This window comes from Delphinapterus leucas, chromosome 20 (genome assembly GCF_059928025.1).
Source record: "Delphinapterus leucas isolate spDelLeu-1000000601 "Yukka" chromosome 20, BTC_Dleu_Yukka2, whole genome shotgun sequence".
Lineage (NCBI taxonomy): Eukaryota > Metazoa > Chordata > Mammalia > Artiodactyla > Monodontidae > Delphinapterus > Delphinapterus leucas.
This window is the reverse complement of record NC_143148.1, coordinates 36,347,742-36,368,428: the sequence shown is the minus strand read 5'-3', so window position 1 is coordinate 36,368,428 and position 20,687 is coordinate 36,347,742.

Below are 20,687 nucleotides of genomic sequence, written 5' to 3'. Positions count from 1 at the left end.
TTATGCTCCAAATTCAAAAAAGGAAAATACTGATGGTTCTTTGGTCATAGGAATGTATGGCCACCAGAACTGACTATAAACCCACCAGAATTGATTAACGTCAACCTCTCATCAAAATGAACACAAGCTTCTGAAAGCCAGTCAATAACCAATACCCTATCATATTGAAAGTCAGCCACATAGTAATAGCTACAATGTAGTAATTAATTCTGTTGTTAAAAATGAATAAATCACAAAAAACTGCCACTTCTGAAGTCCTGTAATCCCTGCACTCCTGACTGCTCTAACCCTATACTATACCATCAGTCTGAGGCTTCAGAGAAATTATTTCTTAACACTTCACCATCCCTTTGCATTGGAAGCAAAATGAATTCAATTTTTGTTTCAGGTGTTGAATGGGAATAGTGGCCTCTTCTTTAATAATAGCAAAACTACATTAACTATATGAGTCTTTACATTTTAAGGGACAGAAATCAATTTTGGCTTATCTAGTGTGGTAAATGGAGTATATTTTTGTTAAAGCAATCATTAAACAGGGAAATCTAAATGGGACATGCACACACACACATTTAGGTCCCACTGTCATAAAGCACAGTTTCCTCTCTAATTCAAACCAAATATTAGAGCCAAATGTTTAAAGAATAAATGAGAAGTGAACACCATGTTAATATGCCTCAGAGTTAAAGCTATAAATATGAGCTTTAAAACTTGTTTCTACTAGAAAAGGGAAAGAAAAAAGAGGACAGAGAAATGTTTTCCTTGACCATCATTTTTTTTTAGTGACTAAACCACAACTTTCTTTGGGGGATGAATTTCCTAATAGAAGATCTCAAGGCCAGTATCATCTGTTAGATACACCATAGATTGAGACAGAAGGCATAACCAATCTGTATATAAACCTTTGTCCATCATGCTTAGTATCTGATATTCACCCAGGGACATCATTATGTGATGAACATGTGCATGGTTTCTGGGGAGAACAATAATTATCTGCGGGTAGTAATGTGCAAGGATTGGAAGGAAAATTTAAAACTTATGTTGCAAGACCCCCAGTGGATGACTGAAATCTTGGATAATACTAAACCCTATGTGTACTGTTTTTTCCTATACATACATATCTAGGATAAAGTTTAATTTATAATTAGGCAAAGAGATTAATAACAATAATTAATAAAACAGATCAGTCTGACAATATACAGCAATAAAAGTTATATGAATGTGGTCTCTCTCTCTCTCAAAATATGTTATTGTACAAATTTAATACGCTTTCGATCTTAATTAAGCACTTACAACACACTGTGGCAGTAACTTCTGCAGTTTGAGATGCCATAGCAAAACTAGCACAAATTTCTTTTTCTTTCTTCACAATTGCATGGATAGAAGATCCATTTTTACCATAGAACTTAGCAACCTCAGCATATAATTTTTTTCTTTCCTTAAGTTGAAAACTTTCACTAAGCACTTTAGACCTTCCCTTTGGCATATCCGAATTGCCAGCTTCATCACTCCTGCACTTCGGGACCATTATTAAATAAAGTAAGGGTTACTTGAACACAAGTCCTGCAATAATCATGACAGTTGACCTGATAACTGAGATGGCTACTAATTGATTAAAAGGGTGGGATACACTGGATAAAGGAATGATTCATGTTCTGGGCAGGATGGAGCCTGACGACACAATATTTCATCACACTACTCAGAATGGTGCATAATTTAAAACTTATAAATTGTTTGTTTCTGGAACTTTCTATTTAATGTTTTCATACCATAGTTGACCATGGGTAGCTCAAACTGTGGAAAGTGAAACCACAGATAAGAGGTCTCTTGTATTTTGAATCTACAGATCAGTCAGAGAGATTTAACTTCGTAATATTATTGAGCCTTCCAGTTCAAGAACATGTTATATTGTTTACCTAGATAAATTTGATTGATTCAGTCATTGTTCTGTAACTTTTAGCATAGATCACACACATATTTTGTTAGATTTACACATATTTCATGTTTCTTTGAGCCTACTGTAAATGTTATTTTATATAAAAATTCTCTGCAATTGTTCGATGTTACTCTACAGAGATAAAATTGATTAGTGTATATTGACACTGTATCTTACAACCTTGCTAAACACACTCACTATTTGTAAGAATTTTTCACAGATTCCTTGAGATTTCCTATGGAAAAAAAATCATTTCATTTCTGGATACACAGTTTTAAAGTTTTAGTTTGCAATCTCTATGACTTTTACTATTTTACTGAATTGTCTAGGATTTCTTATACAATGTACTGGTGCCACATTTGTAACTTGACAAATAGGGCCTGCACTTTTACCAATTCTATGAGACAAAAAGAGAGAAAAAATAATGGGGATTCTTTCAACATAATTTAGCCCACAGGGGCCTTTTCTGCCATTTCTTCTGACTAGAAAGATGAGTTTTTTCTTGGAGTTTCAGTTGCCTGCTGCCTCTGTCACAGCTCTAGGCCTGGAGTCTATCTTCAGGGTACAGGCAGGAGAGATAACAGAAGGATAAAAAGATAGGAAGAAAAATGGAGATCTCCTTTACATCCTCCATCTTTCAAAGGTCCACTTTCCTGGTCCTCTTGCAAGAAAAATGGAGATTTCTCTCAGAATTATTGATGACCAGGTTGCCTAATAGTAGTGTACATACTGTTCAACCTCTGATCAAAGGATTGAAAGAAATGCATTAAAAAAGTAAATGGGAAACTTTACATGAGCTTCTCCAAATTTTGACTTTCCTTCCAACTATGCCTGATTCAGAATTTTCAAGCAGTTGCGTTTTGTCCAGAAATTTCAGTTATAATCTGTGAGAAAAGAAGGCTCTAATAAGCTTATCTGTTTTTTCTAGCACCAGTAGGATTAGATATTTTTATATAAAAATATAAAAACATTTAAGGAAAAATTATGCAACTGTCATACAAAGTCTTCAAGGAAATAAAGAGAAAACATTACTCAATTCCTTGTATGAAGCCAATATCTCTTTGAACACAAGATCAAAAACGGGCACCACGTAAAAGAAAAATTCTGGGCCAAACTAAATAAACTTGGGTGTTTACATTTATATGTAACTCATACAATGGATTAGTGTAGTCATTAAGATAAATATGAAGAGCTATACTTAGTTACTGGAAAATATCTTTAAAGTAAATTAGCATGTGAGTAAGTACATGCTACAAAGTTTTAAAATCACCATAATATTTAAATAAATTTACTAAAAAATATGCAAGACATGTATGTCAGTATGTAAATTATATGCCTATAAATAATAAAAACATTGAAATATTAACAGTGGTTATCTTTGGGTGGAGGAATTCTGGTGACTTTTTGTCACTTCTTTTTCTAATTTTCAATAATGTACCTGGATTTACTGTATAAAAGAAATATAAATGCATTTATCATATTGGTAAGTGAAATATGTTTTTAAAAGTTTTAAGGCACATTACAATTCTCTGAAACAGAGAGGGAGAAGGAACAGAATGTGTTCCTGTGTTTTGAATTTTAAACAGAGCACTATTTACAATAAGAACTAGAGCCCAGTACACTAGATATTGAATGATTAATGAAACAAACATCTTATTTTATAATAATTGTGTATTTTGAAATTGCTATTTTATTGAGGCTTTTCTTCATTTCATGGGGTTTTCAGTAGCTTATAATAGGGTCAGGTAGAAGACCAGTTAAAATTAACAGTGTACAAATTCAGAAGACCTGGGTTCAAACAGTGGGTCTTTCACTTCCTCTTTGTGTGATCTTAGACTTGCTTCAAATTATTTTCAATGACTGATATAAACCTGAATTGAATAGTTCCTCTTGCTCCACTTAATAGCCATGCATCAATGTTTGAAAAAGAATTGGCAATTGTGGGAATTCCTGAGAAGGGTAAATGAGACTGGAAGGTAGCTGTGAGATGAAAACTTACTTTTCATTGCACACCCCCTGAATCTTTTGAATTTTTATGGTATGTATACTTTGCATATTTAAAATTAAATTTAAAGTAACAAAAAACTGATGGCGGGGAGAGAGACAGAGAGACAGAGAATAAAAATAATCTGGCAACTAATGACTAATTGTGTACATATATACGTATGTACACACATATACACATACATATATGTAATTTCATTTGCATAACAGTATACACACACCTTATACATGATTATGCAAATTAAAATAACATTTTCTATCTCACAGGTTCTTATGAGTGTTAAGTGAGCTAATTCACGCAAATATGGGCTAGATTATAATACTCAAATGTCAGCTATCATTACAGTTACTATTACTATAAGCACACATTAAGCATATTAAATGAAAAGTTTGGCTCCTACTGGGTTAGATTATTTTATGTAGAGTTGCTCCTGTGAAAAATAGCTGGATTATAACCAGGAACAATAATTTTAAGCAGCTGCCCTTCTCTTCTCTTTCTATGGTGGCTTCATGATTATGGTACTTCTCTCTATGGTCAGCATTCATGAGGTGTTCTTGAATTTAGTTTTTGCTCTTCAAAAGAAGCACTGCCTTCTTCTTAAGGTGCTATGCAGCTCCCCTACCCCAAGAAAATTTTATATGTGGCAAACTATATATATTTTACAGTGAAATAAACCTACACATATCCCAAATGTGTCAACAGCACATACTCACCAACCCCAACCACACAGAGATATTCATTCAACATGTTTAAATAAATCTAACTTCTAAAAATTTCTCTGTTCTTTAGTTTCAACTATGATAATGTAACTGAGCAGGACCCTATGAGGCCTTCCTCACCCATGTCCTGCACTTGCCTTTTTGTATGCAGAAAAACTTTAGTCAAAGAATAAGTTTAATCAGAGAAGTGAGACAATGCAGAAAGAAAGGAAAACAGTCAAGCAAGACAAAATAATAATACTGTAGCCATTAAACAAAGTCAAGGACCTTTAGTTCTTCCTCAAGGACTATAGATGATATTCTGACCCACATCCTTTGAGCTGTTTTGCAGACACTGAAACCCCCACCAGGTGGAAGAAGTTAACTGTCTAGTGCCCACAAACATGTAGACCCCAGAACAGTTGGAACCAAAAGATTGATGATGCTGACTCCCAATTACCTCACCACCAACCAATAAGAAGAATATCCACAAGCTGATCACTCCCTGATCCTTTAACACTATAAGACTCCTTACTACCCGCTCCAGGGTGTGTCACACAGTCTTGACGGCATTAGCCGCTGTGGCCCCCTTTGCCTGGCAAAGCAATAAAAGCTACTCTTTCTACTTCACCCCAAAATCTGTCTCTGTGTTTCTATTTGGCACCAGTGAATAGAGGCCGAGTTTCGACAAGACAGTTATATTAATAGCAATGCTCACAATAGCAATGCTCACAAAGATTGTAATATGAAATACTTTTTAGCCTGTTAAACTCTTGAAATAGTTTTGCTTTAACTGGTTTTTAATCATTATTGTAACATGGCTAAATGAAAGAATATCATGATATAATATATTAAAAATAAAGAATATCCACATACATATCATACATTGTATTAAAATAATCAATTACAAGGAAAATCATTTAATTTACCTAAATGTTAACAGTGGCCCTGTTCACAAAGAGAAATTGAGAGATAATTTTATTTTTTCTTCCTTTATTTATTATTTTATATTTTCTATCATATATTTTACTTACTATATCATATATCTTATATTTGTGTAATAATATATAAATAAATTCAAAAGTATATTTTCCAGTGAAATATTTTTCCAAAAGTTTTAAGGCAAACTGTAAATTTAAAATGTATATCGGGCAGGGGGGTGGGATGACTTGGGAGACTGGGATTGATATATATATACTAATATGTATAAAAGAGATAACTAATAAGAACCTGCTGTAGAGCACAGCGAACCCCATTTCGCTATACAGTAGAAACTAACACATTATAAAGCAACTATACTCCAATAAAAAAATAAATAAAAATAAAATGTATACACCCACCATATAGGAAAGACCAGTGCATTTGTTGTTGTTTCTGTTGTTTCTGTGATTTATTAAAGTCATAAGTATTAAAGATTTGACTACTGATTCCAAATTTTAAAAAATGTTTCATTTTAATTACCCCCCAAAAGTAAAGAACACTTCTTACTAATTTTATTTATTTATTTTTTATTGGGGTATAGTTGTTTTACAATGCTGTTTTAGTTTCTACTGTACACCTAGGTGAAGTAGAGTTCCCTGTGCTATATAGCAGGTTCTGATTAGTTATCTGTTTTATTATTTATATTAGTGTATATATGTCAAGCCCAATCTCCCGGTTCATCCCACCCCTCCCTTCCTTCTCTTGGTGTCCATATGTTTGTTCTCTACATCTGGGTCTCTATTTCTACCTTGCAAACCAGTTCATCTGTACCATTTTTCTAGATTCCACATATATGTGTTAATATACGATATTTGTTTTTCTTTTTCTGACTTACTTCATTCTGTATGACAGTCTCTAGGTCCATCCATGTCTCTACAAATGACCCAATTTCGTTCTTTTTTGTGGCTGAGTAATATTCCATTATATATATGTACCACATCTTCTTTATCTATTCGTCTGTCGATGGGCAATTAGGTTGCTTCCATGACCTGGCTATTGTAAATAGAGCTGCAATGAACATTGTGGTACATGACTCTTTTGAATTATGGTTTTCTCTGGGTATATGCCCAGGAGTGGGATTGCTGGGTCATACAGTAATTCTATTTTTAGTTTTTTGAGGAACCTCCATACTGTTCTCCATAGTGGCTGTATCAATTTACATTCCCACCAACAGTGCCAGAGGGTTCCCTTTTCTCCACATCCTCTCCAGTATTTGTTGTTTGTAGATTTTTTGATGATGGCCATTCTGACTGGTGTGAGGTGATACTTCATTGTAGTTTTGATTTGCATTTCTCTAATTAGTGATGTTGAGCAGCTCTTCATGTGCCTCTTGGCCATCTGTGTCTTCTTTGGAGAAATGTCTATTTAGGTCTTCTGCCCATTTTTTGATTGGGTTGTTTTTTTAATATTGAGCTGCATGAGCTGTTTATATATTTTGGAGATGAATCCTTTGTCCGTTGTTTCGTTTGAAAATATTTTCTCCCATTCTGAGGGTTGTCTTTTTGTCTTGTTTATGTTTTCCTTTGCTGTGCAAAAGCTTTTAAGTTTCATTAGGTCCCATTTATTTTTGTTTTTATTTCCATTACTCTAGTTACAAATTTTAAATCTATTAAAACTATTGCTATTTTGGAAAGAAGATGAACTCCTTGGATGTTTCATATGGGAAGTGGAAGAACATCAAGAGATCATTAACCTGTTTGAGTGTGGGTTTATACTTAGCAGAAGAATTATAAAGTCAAAATACCCTAGGAATTCCTCTGGAGTACATTTTTGGGCAGGCATAAAATGACTACGTCAAAAACTTTAGAGAACGTGAAAACTGTCTTATTCACAAGCAATCCCAGGACCCATGCATTGTGAGTCACATAGTAGGGCTTTTATGTTATGCTGATAACTATTTATAATTTTCACTAATAGTAGTTTTGGGATAATAAAGTGAAAGCAAATAACGTAATAATATAACGAATAGACTTTAGAAATATAGTGAAAATTCATAAAAAGAATGTTTGGCGGTAGAAATGTTTGGAATTAGAGTCTTGACTTTAAATTATAAAACATATACAATAGATCATAGAGAGTTTTAATACAGATTTCTAAAGAAAGTATTATTTTAAATATTGTTAAGTTATGAGTGCTTATTATATCTTGATTTAGGATTGAGATGTGATATACTTAATATACTGGGGGTAAGGATTTACATTAAATAAAAAGGACGTTAATCATTTTATTTAAAGAAAATATTCCAAATTCCATAAAAGTAGAAACCTTAAATGAAATATATTATTTAATTTTTGTCCCCTATAGTATATAAAATATATGTTGCATTCTGTACTAAACATCACTGAAGTATTTCTTATTAGTACAAGAAATTTATTAGCCTTAATATATTTATTGAAAATAATAAAAACTTTTCAAGGTGCTCCATAAAATTAAATAGTTCAATGTTTGAAAGTTTAACTATTGAAGATTGAGGTTGCTATGTTAACTACAATTATTCTTATAAGATAATTGGTTTAAAACTATTATTATTAAGTAAAACAAAATTTGATAACTGAGGAATCAATTAAATGTGCAATTAAATGTGCTCTAGAGGCCAATTAGTCCTGACCCTCCAAACTCTAGATCCATATTTGAATAATACTAGTTGTTTAAAACTATCTAAAAGGATGGTTTTCTTCAACTAAAGTATGTTTATTGTACCCTCCATTGGAACAAAATCTGAAGAACCTGTAAGCAAGTTCCTTTGGCTTCTAGTCAACAACTAACAGCAATATATACATACGTTACTTCATAATGAATGCACATCAGCAAAGAAGTACAACTTATTTACTTTTCCTTTAAAATATACGGTTGCCATTTGGATTCTGCATCTCAATGGCTCTGTCTCTGATGCTGTGTCTCATGGGCATCATTTAAAGCGACAAGCCTAAAAATTATGGCTCTCCTTCTGTCTATCCCCATAACTGCTAAAGAATCACACATCTGTTCCCCAGTTTTGCTTGATTAATAAAGATGTGCAAAATAGGAATTATCTTCTCACCCTCACTTGGGAAAGAAAAACAGGGGGCTCAGGAATACTAAACAAATTATGTATGAAGCAAAATCTTCCCCATCAGCTCAGTGCCAGGAGGGATTAGACCATTGTTTACATATGGATAGCCTCTAATTTTAGTGGTACATCAATTTGCTAGACTTGAAAGGATCTTTTCTCCTTAATTTTGGAGTTGAAAAGAGATACTATTTTGGTAAAATCACAAGGATATAAATGGGTTCTAGATCTGTGTCTGCCAACAATCTGCAGTAAGGCAATTACATTGTCATACTAGTTGGATTTAAATAATAATTGTTTGTCACACAAAAATCATTCATATTTTTTTTCTCTTCTACAGCTTCTGCCTTAATGATACTGAGTTTACTCAAATAGCATTGAGTATGGTTTGAGGAAAGAAAAAATGAAAACACAGATGGAGAATATATTTATATTAATTCAAGTAGTACTGATTGAGTACCTTCTATGTCAGAATTAAACAGAGGAAAAAACATTGGAAATATTATTTTGATTAGCTACATAATATTAGTTTTCATGGATGTCTCAGAACTTATTTTAATAATGCCATATTTTTGAAATTCCAACTTTTTATCTCTATATGAAACACAGCAAAGTACATCCTAAAACAAACACTTCTTTGCTCATTTCCCAAGGATATATTCCTAGAAGTGAAATTTGGGCTAAGTAGTATGCAAATTTTTAAGACATTGGCACTTCTGTGCACTGCTGGTAGGAAAGCAATTTGATTCAATTTTCAATGAGGAACATTTGACAATATGTATACAATTTCTTCCACCTTTAACAATCATCTATCTTTCTGTATATATGTCACATTTTGCAATTTAAACGAAGTGTTGAGATCTAGGTCATCTCACATTTGGGGGAAAAAAGTTTTTTTGTAATTTATGCCAAAGCAGCGAAAACTCCATGAGTAAGTGGTTAATAAAACAGACTCTTCGTCTTCCATGATTATTCAGTGCAAGTTTTATTACAGTTATACCAATTGAACCAGTAGTCTAAAATTAGTACAGGCTCTGTCAACACTGCGTTGAGATTGGGGTTCTGTCTACTTTAAGTGCAAACAAGTAGACATCTGAAGCACCTGCTTTTCAAAAGAGTGACCACCAGATATAATAGATAGAACACAGGATCTAATGTTACCATAGTGAGGATGGCATTTTATTGTTCCTCCAATTTAGTGATTTTGTTCTGTTTGTTAACTAGTAAAATCATGTTTGTAAATAACTTCATTTCCACTTTATACAGCCAAAATTTACTATATCCCATTTCAAATTCCTACTATATAATTAATAAAGTGGGAAGAGCAGTGACTGTTCTTAGGACTTTTCCTAAAAACAGTATCTCCAGGTTACTGAAAAACACAATAAAATCTTGATGGAGTAAATTATCATTGGTACACACAGCACATATTTTAAAGCTTTCAACTTAGCACGTTATCAAACACAAAACTAAATATCATAGATTTGTGTAAATTAGACTTCAGTTACAATGAAAAAAAGGCATAAAAATGATGAGAGGAATCTGACTCCCCTTTCTTAAAACCGAGAAATATATTTTTTTTCTAGTGCCAAAAATAGGGTTGTTGTTACCTATTATGTGAAACTTTTTAGAGAATTAGTTGGAGAAAAAAAAAATTTTTTGTTTTCCAGTTGAGCAAAATCACATGCAGTGCTACTAGACTGCCAACACATGACGTTCTAACTTCCAAGCCCAAAACACAAGCCTTTAAAATCCTACCTATCTAGGAATCTTCTGTCTTTGAGCAACGGAAATCTAAATTCACTTGTACAAGCCAGCCAATATTCATGTAACCTCATTTAGGACTGGATGACATATTTGTTAAACTGGAGACTGAGATTTGGTTCATGTGAAAATCAACTGAGTTTGTGAGATACAATTTTTACTAAAGTACAAATGGATACAAGTCTAAATTCTAAGCTTAAAACTCAGAACAGCAAATTGATTAAGTCTAGGTGGAAGCTCATTACAAAGATTCAGCCTCTTAAATATGCTCTGTGTTTTGCTCTTTAGGAAGATTCTGGTGATAAATGATAAAATTATACACACACACACACACATATTCAAGTTTATACCAGGTTCAGTATTTTTAAATTAGCCAATGTAATTCACAGTAACATAATAAAACAGAAATATTTTATTTTAAAATCACTTGCTATCAAGAACAAGACAATTATGTCCCCTCTTACTATTCCTTTTCAATATCACATGAGAGTTTCAACTAATGTAATAGGATAAGAAGAGATGTAAAGTACATAGATTGAGAAGAAAGAAAACTATCTTTTCAGATGACATGATTAACTACAGACATAATAAAAAAAATCAACAAAAAATACTCTTGAACTAATAAGTAATTATAGCAAGATTGCAGGATACAAGGTAAAAGTCAGTAACTTTTCTATATACCAGCAAAGAACAAGTTAATTGGAAATTAAAAACACAATACCTGAGCTATCTGTAATGAGGTGGATGGACCTAGAGTCTGTCATACAGAGTGAAGTAAGTCAGAAAGAGAAAGACAAATACCGTATGCTAACACATATATATGGAACTTAAGAAAAAAAAAATGTCATGAAGAACCTAGGGGTAAGACAGGAATAAAGACACAGACTTACTAGAGAATGGACTTGAGGATATGGGGAGGGGGAAAGGTAAGCTGTGACAAAGCGAGAGAGTGGCATGGACATATATACACTACCAAACGTAAAATAGATAGCTAGTGGGAAGCAGCCGCATAGCACAGGGAGATGAGCTCGGTGGTTTGTGACCACCTAGAGGGGTGGGATAGGGAGGGTGGGAGGGAGGGAGATGCAAGAGGGAAGAGATATGGGAACATATGTATATGTATAACTGATTCACTTTGTTATAAAGCAGAAACTAACACACCATTGTAAACCAATTATACTCCAATAAAGATGTAAATAAATAAATAAAAATAAAAACACAATACCATTTACCTTAGCACCCCAAAAATAAAATACTTAGATATAATGAACTATAAAAAAGATCTAATGAGGAAAACTACAAAACTCTGATATCACAAAACTTTGATAAAAGATATCAAAGAAAAACTAAAACTAAATGGAGAGATATGGATTGGAAGACTCAATATTGCCAGGATGTCATTTCTTCCGAGTTTGATCTTTAGAGTAAAAAAAATCCCAATCAAAAGCCCAGAAAGTTACTGTTTATATGGAGAGGCAAAAAAGACTCAGAACTGCCAACACATATTACAGAAGAAAAACAGAGTAAAGGTTTGACAAAATCTGACTTCAAGAATTTTTAATAAGATTACATTAATCAAGACAGTATGGTATTTGTGAAAGAATAGACAGATCAATGGAACAGAAGAGAGGGCCAAGAAAGAGACCCAAATAAATACAGTCAACTGATCTTTGATAAAGAAGCACAGACAATACACTGATTTACAGACAGTGTTTTCAACAAGTGGAACTAGAACAAATGGATATCCACATGCAAAATAATGTATCTAGACGCAGACCTTACTCCTTTCATAAAAATTAATGCAAATGGATAAAAGACTTAAACGTAAAATGTAAACCCCTAGAACATAACATAGGAGAAAATCTTGGTAACCTTGGCATGGCAATGACTTTTTAGATACAACACTAAAGGCATGATCCATGAAATAAATAATTGATAAGTAGACATCATTAAAAACTTTTGCTCTGCAAAAGACACTGTCAAGAGAATGAGAAGACAAGCCACAGATGGGGAGAAAATATTTGCAAAAGACATATCTGATTAAGGAATGCTATCCAAAGTATACAAAGAACTCTTGAAACTCAACAATAGGGAAAAAGAAAACCTGATTAAAAAATGGGCAAAAGACACTTCAGCAAAGAAGATTTGGAGATGGCAAATAAGCATATGAAAAAATGTTCCACAGCATGTATCATTAGGGAAATGCAAATTAAACAATGAGATACCACTACATGGCTATTAGAATGCACAAAATCTGAAACACTGATGACACCAAATCCTGGTGACAATTCGGAGCAATAGAAACTCTCATATATTGGTGGTGGGAATGCAAAGTGGTACAGCCACTTTGGAAAACAATTTGGCAGTTTCTTGCAAAACTACGCACACTTATACCATCAGATCCAACAGTCACACTCCTTGGTATTTACCCAAATGAGTTGAAAACTTATGTCCATATATAAACAAGATGTTTTTAACAGCTTCATTAATAATTGCTAAAACATACAATACTGTAAATCAACTATACTTCAATACAATAAGTTTTTTAAAAAGAAATAATTGCCAAAACTTGGAAGCGATTAAAAATGGTCTTCATTAGGTGAATGGCTAAATAAACTGTGGGATATTCAAACAATGAAATATTATTCAGCACTAAAAAGATAAGAGCTATAATCAAGACTTGAAAAAAACATGGAGAAAATGTAAATGCATATTACTAAGTAAAGGAAGCCAATGTGAAAAGGCTACTTACCATATGATCCTAACTATATGACATTCATTCTGGAAAAGGCAAAACTATGCAGACAGAAAAGAGTTCAGTGGTTGTTAGTGGGGAGGGACCTGTTTACAATAAGTGGTGCAGGATTTTTAGAGTACTTAAAAAACTCTGTATGATACTAAAAAGTTTTATACTTTTCATTATATGTTTTTCAAAACCACAGAAGGTACAACGTTAGAGTGAACCCCGATGCAAACTATGCACTTTGGATGAGAATGACGTGTCAATGTAGCTTCATCAATAATAACAAATTTACCACTCTGCAATGTTGATAGCAAGGGAGGCTTTGCCAGTGGGGTTTTGGGATTACTTGAGAACTCTGTACTTTCTGCTGAATTTTGCTGCAAACGTAATATTGCTTCTGAAAATAAAGTCTATTTAGGGGATGAGAGGAAGTAAGGTAAAAAATAAGTAACACAACAACAAGGGAAAATGAAATTAAATAAAATCATTTTCTAAGTCAATTCTATGCATAGTGCATTAAAAAAACTCATCGCAAAGTAGAACTAGGAAGAACCATCTATAATCTAATTCTGTAGAAACTCAGCTAATACATTTTACTTAAAAAATGTCCTATTTTTAAAAAGTGATAAAATTTTCAAAAATTATACAAAGACTATCCATATACAAAGGGTTCTGAAACTTTCTAGTTTCACACCATCCCTAGAGGTTCACAATTTTTTCACCTCACTCCAGGCCAAAACAAATACTTAACAGTTCCCTTTAAAAACTACTAAAATGTCCAAACTATATAATAAGTGTTTATATTCTAAAAACTTAACAGTCATTTGAAAAAAGTAATAAAAATAAATTGTAAAAGAAAATCTTTACTTCACTTTTTAAAACCACAATTATTGGTTTTTTTCTTCATATAACACTTTTTTTTCAACATCTTTATTGGAGTATAATTGTTTACAATGGTGTGTTAGTTGCTGCTGTATAACAAAGTGAATCAGCTATAGGTATACATATATCCTCGTATCTCCTCTCTCTTGCATCTCCCTCCCACCTTCCATATCCCGCCCCGCTAGATGGTCACAAAGCACTGGGCTGATCTCCTGGTGCTATGCAGCTGCTTCCCACTACCTACTGATTTTACATTTGATAGTGTATATATGTCCATGCCACTCTCCCACTTCGTCCCACCTTACACTTCCCCTTCCCCATGTCCTCAAGTCCATTCTCTATGTCTGCATCTTTATTCCTGTCCTACCCCTAGGTTCTTCAGAACCTTTATTTTTTTTTTATAGATTCCATATATATGTGTTAGCATACGGTATTTGTTTTCCCCTGTCTGACTTACTTCACTCTGTATGACAGAATCTAGGTGCATCCATCTCACTACAAATACCTCAATTTCATTTCTTTTCATGGTTGAGTAATATTCCATTGTATATATGTGCCACATCTTCTTTATCCATTCATCTGCCGATGGACACTTAGGTTGCTTCCATGTCCGGGCTATTGTAAATAGAGCTGCAATGAACATTTTGGTACATGACTCTTTTTGAATTATAGTTTTCTCAGGGTATATGCCCAGTAGTGGGATTGCTCAGTTGTATGGTAGTTCTACTTTTAGTTTTTTAAGGAACCTCCATACTCTTCTCCATAGTGGCTGTATCAATTTACATTCCCACCAACGGTGCAAGATGGTTCCCTTTTCTCCACACCCTCTCCAGCATTTATTGTTTGTAGATTTTCTGATGATGCCCATTCTAACTGGTGTGAGGTGATACCTCATTGTAGTTTTGATTTGCATTTCTCTAATGATTAGTGATGTTGAGCATCCTTTCATGTGTTTGTTGGCAATCTGTATATCTTCTTTCGATAAATGTCTGTTTAGGTCTTCTGCCCATTTTTGGATTGGGTTGTTTTTTTTGATATTGAGCTGCATAAGCTGCTTGTAAAATTTGGATATTAATCCTTTGTCAGTTGCTTCATTTGCAAATATTTTTCCCATTCTGAGGGTTGTCTTTTCATCTTGTTTATGGTTTCCTTTGCTGTGCAAATGCTTTTAAGTTTCATTAGGTCCCATTGGTTTATTTTTGTTTTTATTTCCATTTCTCTAGGAGTTGGGTCAGAAAGGATCTTGCTGTGATTTATGTCAGAGTGTTCTATGTTTTCCTCTATGAGTTCTATAGTGTCTGGCCTTACATTTAGGTCTTGAATCCATTTTGAATTTATTTTTGTGTATGGTGTTAGGGAGTGTTCTAATTTCATTCTTTCACATGTAGCTGTCCAGTTTTCCCAGCACCACTTATTGAAGAGGCTGTCTTTTCTCCATTGTATATTCTTGCCTCCTTTATCAAAAATAAGGTGACCATAGGTGCGGGAGTTTATCTCTGGGCTTTCTATCCTGTTCCACTGATCTATATTTCTGTTTTTGTGCCACTAGCATACTGTTCTATTACTGTAGCTTTGTAGTATAGTTGGAAGTCGGGGAGGCTGATTCCTCCTGCTCTGTTTTTCTTTCTCAAGATTGCTTTGGCTATTTGGGATCTTTTTTGTTTCCATACAAATTGTGAAATTTTTTGTTCTAGTTCTGTGAAAAATGTCATTGGTAGTTTGATAGGGGTTGCATTGAATCTGTAGATTGCTTTTGGTAGCATAGTCATTTTCACAATCTTGATTCTTCCAATCCAAGAACATGGTATATATCTCCATCTGTTTGTATCATCTTTAATTTCTTTCATCAGTGTCTTATACTTTTCTGCATACAGGTCTTTTGTCTCCTTAGGTAGGATTATTCCTAGGTATTTTATTCTTTTTGTTGCAGTGGTAAATGGGAGTGTTTCCTTAATCAGGAACAAGGCAAGGTTGCCCACTCTCACCACTTTTTTTTTTTTTGCGGTACGCGGGTCTCTCACTGTGTGGCCTCGCCCGTTGCGGAGCACTGGCTCAGCGGCCATGGCTCACGGGCCTAGCCGCTCTGCAGCATGTGGGATCTTCCCGGACCAAGGCACGAACCTGTGTCCCCTGCATCAGCAGGCGGACTCTCAACCACTGCACCACCAGGGAAGCCCATCTCACCACTATTATTCAACATAGTTTTAGAAGTTTTAGCCACAGCAATCAGAGAAGAAAAAAAAAAAAAGGGAAGCCAACTCAGAAAAGAAGAAGTAAAGCTGTCACTGTTTGCAGAGGATATGATACTATACATAGAGAATCCTAAAGACTCTACCAGAAAACTACTAGAGCTAATCAATGAATTAGCACTAGTAAAGTAGCAGGATACAAAATTAATGCACAGAAATCTCTTTCATTCGTATATACTATTGATGAAAAATCTGAAAGGGAAATTAAGAAAACACAATTATTGTTGATATACCTATGCCTGAAAAGCCCCGCATACCTTCTCAAGCCTAGAAACCAGATTAGACATCCTTAACTATTCCACGGAGATTTTTGATATTTCATTTTTGCTGTTTGTGTCATTAATTACAATGATGGAAAAAATCTAAATTGTTAAAGATATGATATTATCAAAGCAATGTAACATGACTTAATGTTGAAGCACAGAATTATCTAAAGGTAGTAATGCATACAGTATCTGAAAGATATCAAATTTGCTGTGTTTTCTTTGAAAAGGTAAAATATCTTGTGGGTCTTGGATTACCTCAGTTTGGACTGATGATCATATACTCTTTCGAAGAATTCCTAGTATTAACATTTACCACATTTGCTTTAATGTTGGTAAAAGTGTCATAAATACACTTTTGAAATCTACCAAGTGATGGTTAGAAAGTATATTTTAAATATTAATATGTTAATATCCTCCAGACTCAAATTAGTTTGTAATTGCACCAAGTGTTTATTTTTCTTATCATTTACAGTTTGTTAGAGCAAAACACACTAATTTGCTAAACACTGCACCATATATCTGTACTTTTTTTTAACTTTTGAGTCCAGCTCATTCTAGGGTCTTAAATCAAATGAAGTGGATAAAATAATACAAACAAACAAAAAGACATTTCTGTCCCCAGCACATAAAGTCAAAGCAAAACCATAAAAGAATAAAAACGTTGAGTCACTGTTTTCTAATACAAAAACACAACTACTGCTTCTGTATTAAAACAATGTAAAATTTCCTTCAGCAACCTGCAAGTAGGTAAAATACCAAAGAGTTCTTTTGAAATACAAAAATTGTTCTTCTATAAAAATTAAGCTCGACTGTAACAGAGAGTTGGCTTGTTAAATGACCCAAAAATGCCCCCAGGCATGATCTTAAGGCAGAGAACTACCTGGAACTTGTCCTTGCTATTCATCTAGGGGAAGGAAAAAGGCAAGCATGATTACCTCTGTTATGTTTGGAGTCTGACTTTAAGTGATCACTTTTCATTGTGAGTTTATGAAATCTTTAAGAGAAGCTGTGAAGGAATGTAATAAATTCGAGAAATAAAGCTGTCTCAAGCACCCCACAGATCCCAGTGGATATAATTTCACAGAACTGAGTTACTGCTTAGGACAGCCAAGATATTCTTAATGCTCCTATCTATAGCCCAAGATTCTCTGATTTAATGTTCTAGAGGGGATAAAGTGTTCAGGTTAATACAATGAGAAAAAAACAAAAGCTAAAAACAAAATATGTGATTTAGTTAATATACTGCTGTTTGGCTTCCTGAATATCGCAGAAATTTATATCACTAGATGTCGGTCTATTATTTCAATGATTCAAATAGTACTGAATGTCAGAAGAAATAAAATCAAAGCAAAGTATCTAAAAAAACAACAGCAAATCCCAAAAACAAAACAAACAAACAAGAAACACTGCAAAGAATGAAAGGAAGTTCTGTTCATTCCTTTGGATATCTTGGAAGCCTAAATGCATAAATCCAACTGAAAATTCATAATTTAAGGCACAGTTCACTTATAATTTTATTAGAAATCATGAGCTTTCTGCATGTTATGGAATAAGCATATCATAAGCTATTAATTCCTGAAAAAATATTCAAAATAGTTATTTCTCAAATACTAGTAGTTCATTTTTAAAAATTAGATCTCTTTGTGTATATCCTCCATTATCTTGCAGGAAGCTAATATGCTACTAGAAGTTGAGTTTGACAACAAATCCAAAGACTTGCTGCTCTTTATTTTTTGGAACTTGATTATGTTCTCTTCACTTCTCTATGTTCATCAGTAACATATTCTGTCTTCAAGGACAAGCACAATTCATTCTTTCTCTACAGAGCATTTGTCTTTTCATGACCTGGCATAATAAAGATGATGAACTCTCTACTTCAAGACACCAGCTTCTCATAATCTTACATTACTTACAAATTCTGTTGAGAACCTCTTGCCCTGATATGTGTGCACTCAGCTACATTATCCATTTATCATCTTATCATCTGCAAGCACCTATACTTGTTTTCTACCCATAGCCCCTTCTTTATATCCAGCATGTTACCTTGGACTGTTGACTTCCCATGTCCTCTAAGAATCAGGTATTCACTGTGATGACACATGGCCACAAGTTGCTCTGTGTGTGTTTCTCACCTAATCTAGCTTAGATCTTGAGAAATTAAATCTACTCTAAGCCCTGGAAGAGGTCCTTGAGGAGTTTGTCTTAGTCCTAGAATAGAGCCTAAATGACTATTCTTGATGAATTAAATATCCACTGTTTGAATTCATTTTATTCTTCCAATTTCTCATTGGAAATGAAAATATCTTGCCTGCTCTCAAAAGCCCCCAAAACAGAAAGCCCAGTTGTGATAATTTTCTTTGAATGATTATAATAGGACAGTATTTTATCCTGTAGCTCTCTTTATTCTACAATATACTAACCCATTTTATCTTTTAACAGTATTATGAAGTTTGAATTGTCAAATGTCCCTGTGCATGGGAATCATATTGACTAAAACTTGTTAATGTTCTGTGAGAGATCCAAATTTCCAAGTTTTTAATAAATCCTGGGAACTTTTTGGTTAAAAACACTATCTGTATTAACTCACTGCTTCTGCAGAATTCATGCTATTCACCAAGCACACGTCCTACTATTTCCCATTTTGGGCCACCTAGCTCAACACCACAAAAGCCCTTTTATTCTCCAAAATAACATCAAAGATCATCTGCGTGTGCATGACTAGGGGAAAGGATTATATTTCAACTCACTAATGGAAACGATTTAAAATTAAATTTTAGATATCCTTACGTTTAAAAGACCTCAAGTCAACTTCACCATTGGAATGATCTCAAGGGCAATTTTTCTCTGTGGACTCCATTCTCATGAAATCATTTAAAAATAATGTTGAATACCTACTTTGTGCAAGATGCTACGCCAGAGTTCAAAATACAATGTTGAACAAGATAGATACAGTCTCTACTCTCATGGAAGCTACACAGAAAGCTACAGTGCATAAAAATAAAAGGAACCAAGTAGAAAAGCATATACTATTATTTTGGGTAATAATAAATAAAATAATAAATGAATCTGAATGCTGAAATATAAATTGATGAGAGATTCTCCTTATATACATTTTAGCATTTTAATTCTATTTTCTCTTTGCTAGCTCCCTAACTTTCTGACTCCCACATATTTTAGAAAATTTATAATTGCTGTTCTGATGTATCTTAGGATTTGTCTCTAACCAGTCAGTATCCTCAAGAGTTCCTAACTCTAAAGTAGACAATCAAGGTTTGTTCCTAAACAGAGGTAGTTGCGTCTTCTAGGACTCCTATCATGAATCTTTAAAGTATAACTTGTTTCCCTCACAACTATACTTATGGAAGGAAACTGAAGGCACACACTTTAAGTGGGTTTTTTGTTATCTTACAATATTATTTTAACGCTTCAAACGATTACAGTCAAATTTATTTATTTAATAAACATTGAGACGTGCATTTTCTATATGCCATGAATTGTTCTAAGTGCTTTTCACATGTTATAACCCATTCAGCCTTGATAACAACTCTGCGAGATGGGGACTTCATACTCTTATTTTGCAGATGACAAATGAAACAAAAAGAGGTTTTACGACTTTCCCAAAGTTACAGAGATATAAGTAACAGAACTATATTTTAAATCCAAGCAGTTAGTGTTCTTAATCCCTACACTATTCTACCTATCATAACTCACTTAGCTTGTTTGAAAAGTACGGCAATGAACAGCTATTCATTATTGTACTTGATATGAAACTGTTGTAATATGACCCTCGTCAAAATTGTTTCCTCTACATTACACCTCAGGAGGGAATATTACTTTAAAAATCAAAGTGAGAAGAATCTTTACTTAAATATTTTGAAACAAAATGTCTGAAAACGAGAATTATCTAATAATCACTTTACCTCTTTTACTCTGGTTCCTAGAAAGTCTAATGAAAATTTTAAAATAATTTGCAAAATTATTGTAAAACTTGTAAAATTTTTGTAGAACTTGATTGTCTGACTTTACTGATTTTTTATTTCAATTTTAAGATGGCACCAAGTTATATAATTGATTTAGTATAATATTTTCAGAAAAGTATAACTGAATGCACACATTT